Source organism: Epinephelus moara, chromosome 24, assembly GCF_006386435.1.
Source record: "Epinephelus moara isolate mb chromosome 24, YSFRI_EMoa_1.0, whole genome shotgun sequence".
Lineage (NCBI taxonomy): Eukaryota > Metazoa > Chordata > Actinopteri > Perciformes > Serranidae > Epinephelus > Epinephelus moara.
In genome coordinates this window covers 9,808,829-9,818,003 of record NC_065529.1, presented here as the reverse complement: position 1 = coordinate 9,818,003, position 9,175 = coordinate 9,808,829, and the positions used below count along the sequence as shown (strand labels likewise).

The following is a 9,175-nucleotide window of genomic DNA, read 5'->3' as shown; positions in this document are numbered from 1 at the left end:
TTTGGTGACGTGTGCGCACTGTCCGCCGGTCAGCCAAACTTTCACTTACACCGGCTGCGCTCCGCCTGCGCTGACAGTAGGCCTGGTTTCAGCTGGCGAGCTTTTAGCGCACCTTCGGCGAAGCCTTTTGGCAGGAAACTGTCACTGCGCCAAGCTGGATCTGTCGACACCTCCCCCGGCTGCGCCGCCACACCCATCTCAGCGCACCTCGGTCTGCCAAACTACCAAAATGAACGCGCCTCGGGTTGCACTGCTCAAAACTAGCTCTGCGTGGGGTTCGCCACCCTGCGCCGCGCCGGGAAACTAGAGGCCACAGTGTCACTTTAATTTCTTGCACAGTTAAGAAATGTTATCTCACGTAATAACAAACAATTTGCCAAAATGTTGGATTTTTGCATCACCCGCCGCAAATCTACGTCTATTTATGTCTGTGTTGACTTTGTATGTAATTTTGCTGTGCATAACCTTCACTTTGCATTCAGTGTAAACACATCATAAGGCACTTGGGATGCCCAATACATATATGTTCCAGTTGCATAGAGGGAAATCAGGGTTTCATTCAAACTTTATTTGCATGACTTTCAGCTGTAATTACATGTAATAATATGCAATGAGTGTGTGTGTGTGTGTGTGTGTGTGTGTGTGTGTGTGTGTGCGTGTAAGGTTTGTGTGACAGCTAGACTAATTAACTAACTAAGGTTCCTGTTAAACGAGGCAAAAATGTTTTAGGCCCAGTTTGACTTCTTAACTCCCATTCTGTCCGTCATCTGTCTTTTATTCTCATCAGTTTCTCTCCTTTTTCCCTCTCTTCACTGTACTTTCACAAAGTAGAGTCACGCAGTTTTAAATCTTCTCTCAAGTTGTCTCATCAAAAGAAGCCTTTTTGCCTCATTTGGCACAACCTTGTTATGTTTAGGTTTTGTGTTTGGACCCCAAATGCAGAGACGGAAGCGATAAAACAGTTCAAAGTGTTTATTGAAAAACACTAACTTCAAAAATCTGAAAAAAGGGGCAAATGGAGGCAGCGGAGGGCTGGCTGGCGTTGCTGGAACGGACTCAGCATGCGGAGACACTGAAGCACTGGAAGCTGCAATCAGGTACGGCAGGAGGCACACCAGCAGCTGCACAAAAACAAAGAACGCTTAAGAGTGACGAAAAAACACGAAATTCACTTTTTCACAAAAGACTGGAGCCACTACGTTGCCGACTGAGACGGGATAATCTGGCACAGGAGTGGCATCTTGACCAGGCTTTATTGCAGGAGTGATTACTGAATGAACACCAGGTGTGCCTCATTATGAAGAGACGGCCAGCCACACCCTCAGCTGCACACACACTGCCAGGGAGAGAAAAGGGAGGGGGAAAAAGAAAAAACACAGAATATCCCAAACACAAAACCAAACACCAAAACAAACGTTATCATGACATTACCCCCCCTCAATGGACGCCACCCGGCGGCCTACCGGGCTTGTCTGGGAAGTCCCGATAAAAGTCATTCAGGAGGTGCAGGTCCAAAATCAAGGAGCGGGATACCCAAGACTGCTCCTCCGGACCGTACCCCTCCCAGTCCACCAGGTACTGATACCCCCGGCCCCGTCTGCGGATGTCCAGCAGCCGCCGGACAGAGTAAGCAGGATGGTCGTCAGTGAGCCGGGGGGGCGGAGGGGGTTCGGCCGGAGGGCACAGAGCACTGGTAGCGACTGGCTTCAACAAGGACACGTGAAAAGCAGGGTGAACATGCAATGCTGGAGGCCATTTGAGTCTCATCACACTGGGATTGATCACTTTGTCAATTTCATATGGGCCGATGTACCTGGGAGCCAGCTTCCTACTCTCAATCTGCAGAGGGAGGTCGCGAGAAGAGAGCCAAACCTTCTGGCAAGGCTGATAGTGGGGAGCTGGAGAGCGATGTCGGTCCGCCAACCTCTGGTTGCGAGCAGCAGTGCACGTGAGGGCCACCCTAGCCTCATGCCAGACCCGACGAGCACGCCAAAGATGTTCCTGGACCGAGGGGACTGCCACTTCATTCTCCTGGACTGGGAAGAGAGGAGGTTGGAAACCCGTGGAAGCCATGAAGGGAGACATACCTGTGGCAGAGCTGACCAGGAAGTTGTGGGCGTATTCCACCCAGGGTAGATGGGTGGACCAAGAGGCAGGATGTCTTGAAGTGACGCACCGGAGAGCTGACTCGAGGTCCTGATTGGCCCGCTCCGTCTGACCGTTGGTCTGCGGATGGTACCCAGACGAGAGACTGGCCGACGCCCCCAAAACCTGGCAAAAAGCCCTCCAGACTTGGGAGGAGAACTGGGGACCCCGGTCGGAAACAATGACTTGGGGGATGCCATGGAGTCTAACACGTGCTGGATGAGGAGGTTGGCAGTCTCTAAAGCAGACGGGAGTTTGGGCAGGGGGACAAAATGCACAGTCTTGGAAAAACAATCAACAATGGTTAAAATAACTGTGTTACCCTCTGAAGGTGGAGTCCAGTCCAGTAACGAAGTCCACAGCAATGTGGGACCAGGGACGATGAGGAATATGTAAGGGGCGTAGGAGGCCAGCAGGTGTTTGATGAGAGGATTTGCTACGAGCAAAGATGGAGCAGGCGGAGACAAACTCTCTGGTGTCAGCTGTAATGGTAGGCCACCAAAAACTCCGCTGGAGCAGAGTGAGGGTCCGGAGGAAACCAGGATGGCAGGCGACCTTGGATGCATGTCCCCACTGGAGCACAGGTGACCTGGCAGAAGGCGGGACGAACAACCGGTTGGGGGGACAGTTCTCAGGGGTCGGTTGGTCACGTTGGGCCTCTTGAACTACCTGCTCGATCTCCCACCTGGCAGCACCAACCACACAGGAGGAAGGGAGGATGGTTTCTTCAGGTGAGGCTTCCACAGGAGAAGTGAACTGACGGGCTAAGGCATTGGGCTTAACGTTCCGGGACCCAGGGCGGTAGGTAAGGGTGAACTGGAATCGACCCAGGAACGAAGCCCACCGAGTCTGGCGTGAGTTCAAATGGCGAGCTGACTGCAGGTAAGAGAGGTTCTTGTGGTCAGTCCACACCACAAAGGGGTGTGTGGAGCCTTCCAGCCAATGTCTCCACTCCTGTAGGGCGAGGACAACAGCCAGTAGCTCCCTGTTGCCAACGTCATAGTTTCTCTCTGCTGGCGTGAGTCGACGAGAGAAAAAAGCACATGGGTGAATTTTTTGGTCTTCAGGTGAGCGTTGGGAGAGCACAGCACCAACGCCAGTGTCAGAGGCATCAACTTCCACCACAAACTGAAGAGAAGGATCTGGGTGGGAAAGCACAGGTGCAGAGGTAAACAGACACTTTAACCGTTTAAATGCAGCGTCAGCTGCCTAAGACCACACAAAAGGGAGCTTAGAGGAGGTTAACTGAGTAAGTGGCAATGCTACTTGACTGTAGTTGCGAATGAATCTCCTATAGAAGTTTGCAAAACCCAAAAACCTCTGGAGTTGCTTCCTGGTGGAGGGATAGGCCACTCAGCCACGGCCTGGACCTTGGCAGGATCCGCCTTCAGCTGTCCCTTCTCCACCACAAAACCTAAGAAACTGACTGAGGTGATATGAAACTCACATTTCTCGGCCTTCACAAAAAGTCTGTTCTCTAACAGTCTTTTCAACACCAGTCTCACATGTTGCACATGTTCATCCAAGTCTCTGGAAAAAATCAAAATGTCATCCAAGTAAACAAATCTGTTGAGCATATCTCGTAATACATCATTAATGAGTGCTTGGAAGACGGCAGGGGCATTGGTTAAGCCGAAGGGCATGACCAGATACTCAAAGTGACCGAGTGGAGTGTTGAAAGCCGTCTTCCACTCATCTCCCTCCTTGATTCTGATGAGGTGATAGGCGTTGCGGAGATCTAGTTTAGAAAAAATGGTGGACTGATGCAGGGGACCAAAAGCAGAATCTATAAGTGGAAGTGGGTACTTATTCTTGACCGTAATATCGTTGAGCCCTCTGAAGTCTATGCAAGGACGCAAAGTTTTGTCCTTCTTGTCGACGAAGAAAAAACCTGCTCCAACAGGTGAGTTTTTTTGATGATGGAGCAATCATATGGTCGATGTGGAGGCAGAGAGAGGGCTCGGTCTTTGCTGAAAACCTCCTAGAGGTCGTGATAAACTGAGGGAACGTTAGACAAGTCTATAGGTTTTGGTGGCACAGGAGGTGAAAGGTCACTTGAGGGGGTAGTTGAGTGTAAACAGTGAGAGTGGCAGAATGTACTCCAATTGGAGTGTAAACAGTGAGAGTGGCAGAATGTACTCCAATTGGTGATGGATGATGTGGACCAGTCAATATGGGGGTTGTGTAACTTGAGCCAGGGGAGACCGAGGACTAAAGGAGATGTAGGTGAGGGAATGACAAATAGAGAAATGATTTCATGGTGGTTACCTGAGAGCTGGAGGGACATGGGAGCAGTACGATGAGTGACACGAGCGAGTAACTGTCCATTTAAGGCAAAAACCTCCTTTGGCTTAGGGAGAGTCTCTGTGGGCAAATTAGCTTGGGTAGTCAATAAAATTGTCATCTGCTCCACTATCGACTAAAACTTGCAGAGGTACAGAGTTCTGAGGAAACCTGAGCATACCTTGCAGCTGAATCTGAGTGGAGGGTGTGGTGGAAGAAGTGGTACGGCTAATCAGCGCCCCCCCGGTGGCTGCTCTTTTGGCAGCTGGGGGCAGGATGCGAGGAAATGGCCGGGCTGACCGCAGTAAATGCAGAGCCGGTGCCTGACTCTGCATTCCCGTTCTGCTTGTGACAGTCTCATCCTCCCCAACTGCATGGGCTCCTCAATGTGGTGGGAGGAGGAAAAACTTGGACCTGGAGCTGGCGCTGGAACTGGAGTGATGTCACGGGAGGCACAGAAGGGGGCAGCAGAAGACGGTGAGTAGGTCTGAGCAGCGGAGAGGGGGAAACCCTGTCTACCTACCCTCTCCCTACGTCTCTCGCGTAGCCGGTTATCTAGTCGGATGGCTAAAGAAATCAGTTCATCTAGTGACTGGGTCTCATCTCGTGCAGCTAATTCATCCTTAACGTTGTCTGCTAACCCCTTAAGGAAAACGCTCTGTAAAGCGATGTCATCCAACCCGCTCTCGGCTAATAAAATGCGGAAATCGATGGCATACTGGGAGACTGGAGCGGCACCCTGGCGGAGGGAAAGGAGCCAATTACCGGCTTCTTTACCCTGAACCGGGTGATCAAACACTTTGCGCATCTCAGTGACAAAGGAGTGATAAGACTGAGTAACAGCGGAATCGTTGGCAGAGATAGCTAAAGCCCAAGAGGAAGCCCGGTCAGACAACAAACTCATGACGAAGGCTATTTTAGATTTCTCAGTAGAATAAGTCTGGGACTGCTGATCAAACACTAGAGAACACTGGTGCAAAAACTGACTACATGTCCCTAGCTCACCTGAATATCTGACTGGAGTGGGGATGTAGGGTTCACGGGAAAGACTGGGTGGGGAGACTGAAGGAACCGCAGCAGGAGCTGAAGAGGCTTGTGGATCCCCGGGAGAAGCCAAACTGGAGATCTGGGTGACGACCTGATCCAAGCGACCGCCAAGCTGAGTAACACTGGTGGAGAGGTTCTTTAGAGTGTCCATAATTTTACAGTTGGCCAACACGAGTGCCTTGAGTAGATAGAGCCTGTCGTAATCTGTCTGTCTCTGCGGGGTCCATGTCTTGGCCAGATTATTCTGTTATGTTTAGGTTTTGTGTTTGGACCCCAAATGCAGAGACGGAAGCGATAAAACAGTTCAAAGTGTTTATTGAAAAACACTAACTTCAAAAATCAGAAAAAAGGGGCAAATGGAGGCAGTGGAGGGCTGGCTGGCATTGCTGGAACGGACTCAGCATGCGGAGACACTGAAGCACTGGAAGCTGCAATCAGGTACGGCAGGAGGCACACCAGCAGCTGCACAAAAACAAAGAACGCTTAAGAGTGACGAAAAAACACGAAATTCACTTTTTCACAAAAGACTGGAGCCACTACGTTACCGACTGAGACGGGATAATCTGGCACAGGAGTGGCATCTTGACCAGGCTTTATTGCAGGAGTGATTACTGAATGAACACCAGGTGTGCCTCATTATGAAGAGCCAGCCAGCCACACCCTCAGCTGCACACACACTGCCAGGGAGAGAAAAGGGAGGGGGAAAAAGAAAAAACACAGAATATCCCAAACACAAAACCAAACACCAAAACAAACGTTATCATGACAAACCTACAACGAATGTGTCACGCATCATTTTGATGATTTTTTGTACAATCAATCTGTTTCTGAAATTTGCTTTGTATCTTCTTATGCAGAAAATTAATGAAAGCTTGTCTGTAAGTTTGGAGCAGGTTTATTAAACACAAGAGGAAGTGCAGGGAACAACAGCAGCAGCAAAGCATCCTCCAGCAGCTTAAAGATGGAGCAGAAAACAGCACTGAGCCTCTGGTGTATCAGAGATTCCTCCATTTGAGAAATGACTCCAGGCTTCGTTTTCTAATCCAGATCCAATGTCAGAGATTGCTCCATCATTCATCACTGAATGAAAAGTCAAATCTTCCTAAAGAGAAATTCACGGGCAGGAAGTGAGCTGTGATCACACAGAGGATTAGTGACGTGTCTCCAGAGCAAAAGTCCTTTTTTTCTTCCTGTATGTGATCATTCTAAATGGTGAGGATCTGATCTAGGGTAAGTATGTCTGTCACTGCTGCCGAGATTAATCACCAGGATGTAATGTGACTGGCTGCGATTGGATCAGCAGATGGAGGGTGACTGTATGATTGTGTGATTTGCAGCAAAGGATCTTCCCCATCTACACTGAGTGAGTTTTGTTCTGTTGACATTATGAAAGAGGAAGTCAGAAACCCTGTAACCTGCTGCATAAAGCATTGATAATGCAAACTTGTATACCCTATTACTTTTAAACTTTAAACGTACATTATGGAGCGAACTTTTTCCTCAGCTTTCAACAAGTCCTTCAAAGAAAACAACAAAATAGGTTGATTTAACAAGTTCTCACCCCAGGTTGTCACATATTGTCACTTTGTAAGTGACCTTTCACATCTAAATTTCAGGTATCCTTCTGTGTCTGCTATTGATTTTCCAGGACACACTACCAATGCAGGGACATCAACAAAAGCACATGGTTAGGTTTAGAAAAAAAATCTTGGTTTGGCATCAGGGAAGCCAACACCAGGCTTCCGAGTGAAAGTCTGGAGTCTGTTGGACTCATTCGCCACCCCTCACACCCAGCCTATAGGGACTTTCCAGCTCCTTATATTACGCCGTTACTGGCAGCATTATGTACTGATGCCACCCAGCCAGGTATTAAATCGCTGCATCAGATGCCATCCAGTCGACTGGCAGCATATCATAGCAATATCAAAGGTTATGTCTGGCAGCGTTACTTACAGACGCCGCCCAGCTGCGTATCACACCACCTTGAAAGGTGGCTTTTAGCATAAGGTGTCTGCTGCTGAAATCACTGGCAAAGCGGCCATATTCTATGACTTCAGAATGAGAACAGGCTGGTTGATTGTCCATGCGCTCTCCTGATCTGACGCTTCTATGAGCAGGATGACAGCATTTGTCAGTGTCTTTTATAGCGGTTTTCCCGAGGAAGAAATGATAAGGTTTATAATTGGTTTGGGTAAGGTTTGGGTAGGTTAGGAAACAAATATACTTTGTTAGGTTTAGGGAAACACCACGAGTGAGTGCGAAAGCTACTGAGCAGCCACTCAATTGGTACCTTTGGTGACAGGTCAAGCAGCTCGGTTAAGTTCTAATAAGACATTGTATTACTACAGTAACTACTAAATTGGTCCATCCATCCATTTTCATCCACTTATCTGGGGCCAGGTCATGAGGCAGCATGCTGAGCAAAGTCCCTCTCCCCAGCAACACTTTCTAGCTCCTCTAGGGGATTCCTGAGGCGTTCCCAGGCTAGATGATATATATAAACCCTCCAGTGTGTTTTGGGTCTGCCCCGGGGCCTCCTCTCAGTTAGACGTGCCCGGAAAACTTCTAACAGAAGGTGCCCAGGAGGCATCCTGATCAGATGCCTGAACCACCTCAACTGGCCCCTTTTAGACGCTACTCAGAACTCCCTCTGGATGTCTGGGTTCCTCACCCTATCTCTAGGGCTTAGCCCAGCCAGCCTCCAGAGGGAACTCATTTTGGCTGTTTTTATCTACAGTCTCATTCTTTTGGTCACTACCCAAAGCTCATAACCATAGGTGAGGGTTGGGACATAGATGGACAGATACTCATCTCCCTCTTCAACATGATGGTTTAGTGCAGGACCCACTTCACTCTTGATGCTGCACCAAACTGCAGATTCATCTCACTCTCCATTTTATCCTCACTCATGAACAAGATCCCAATATACACATACTCCTTTCCCTGGGGCAGCAACTGTCTCCCAACCCAGAAGGTGTAATTGACCATTTTCCGGCAGAGAACCATGGCCTCAGAATTTGGAGGTGCTCTCTCTCATCCTGACCACTTAACACTTGTCTGCAAACTGCCCCAGTGCATGCTGGAGGTCACAGTGTGATGTTACCAACAGAACCACATCCGTCTTTGATATTGTCATTTAGGTTGTATTTGTTGACAAAAATACATTTTGTTGTGGTTTTTGATTGATTTATTTTGATCGTAAAGGTCACTTTTTATTAAGTTTTGGTGTCATTTTGTTTAGACAAACTGTTTGTCAACAAACATTGTTGCCCATAGTTTTCTGTACAGACTTTACTTAATGTAAAAGCTTTAACATTGAAAGTGGGAGCAACACATTGTTAATCATTTCTGTTTATTAGTTTTCCGCACTGGTGACGGCTGGAGGCATAATGTTTTCTGGGTATCAGTTTGTCAGTCTGTCCTTATGTCCATCCGTCTGTCTGTCCGTCCCATTGTCTGTCTATGCATTCCCATGCACGATATCTCAAGAACACCTCAAGGGAATTTAATCAAAATTGGTACAAATGTCCACTTAGACTCAACGATGAACTAATTAGTTTTAGTAGGCATAGTTCAAAGGTCAAGGTCCCTTGTGAACACAAGAGCTCTAGAACAGCCTGAGGAAATTTCTTCAAATTTGGCACAAACATTCACTTGGACTGAACAATACATTTTTGGGATTTCGGTGGTCAAAGGTCAG

The 9,175-nt window shown here is 48.3% G+C and overlaps 1 protein-coding gene across 1 annotated transcript in view; it reads left to right on the top strand.

Annotated features, from left to right (window-relative positions):
• The window catches only part of LOC126385360 (copine-9-like), a 329,179-nt gene that overhangs the window by 223,889 nt on the left and 96,115 nt on the right, over window positions 1–9,175 (top strand). The gene's annotated exons all lie outside the window — the stretch shown is intronic.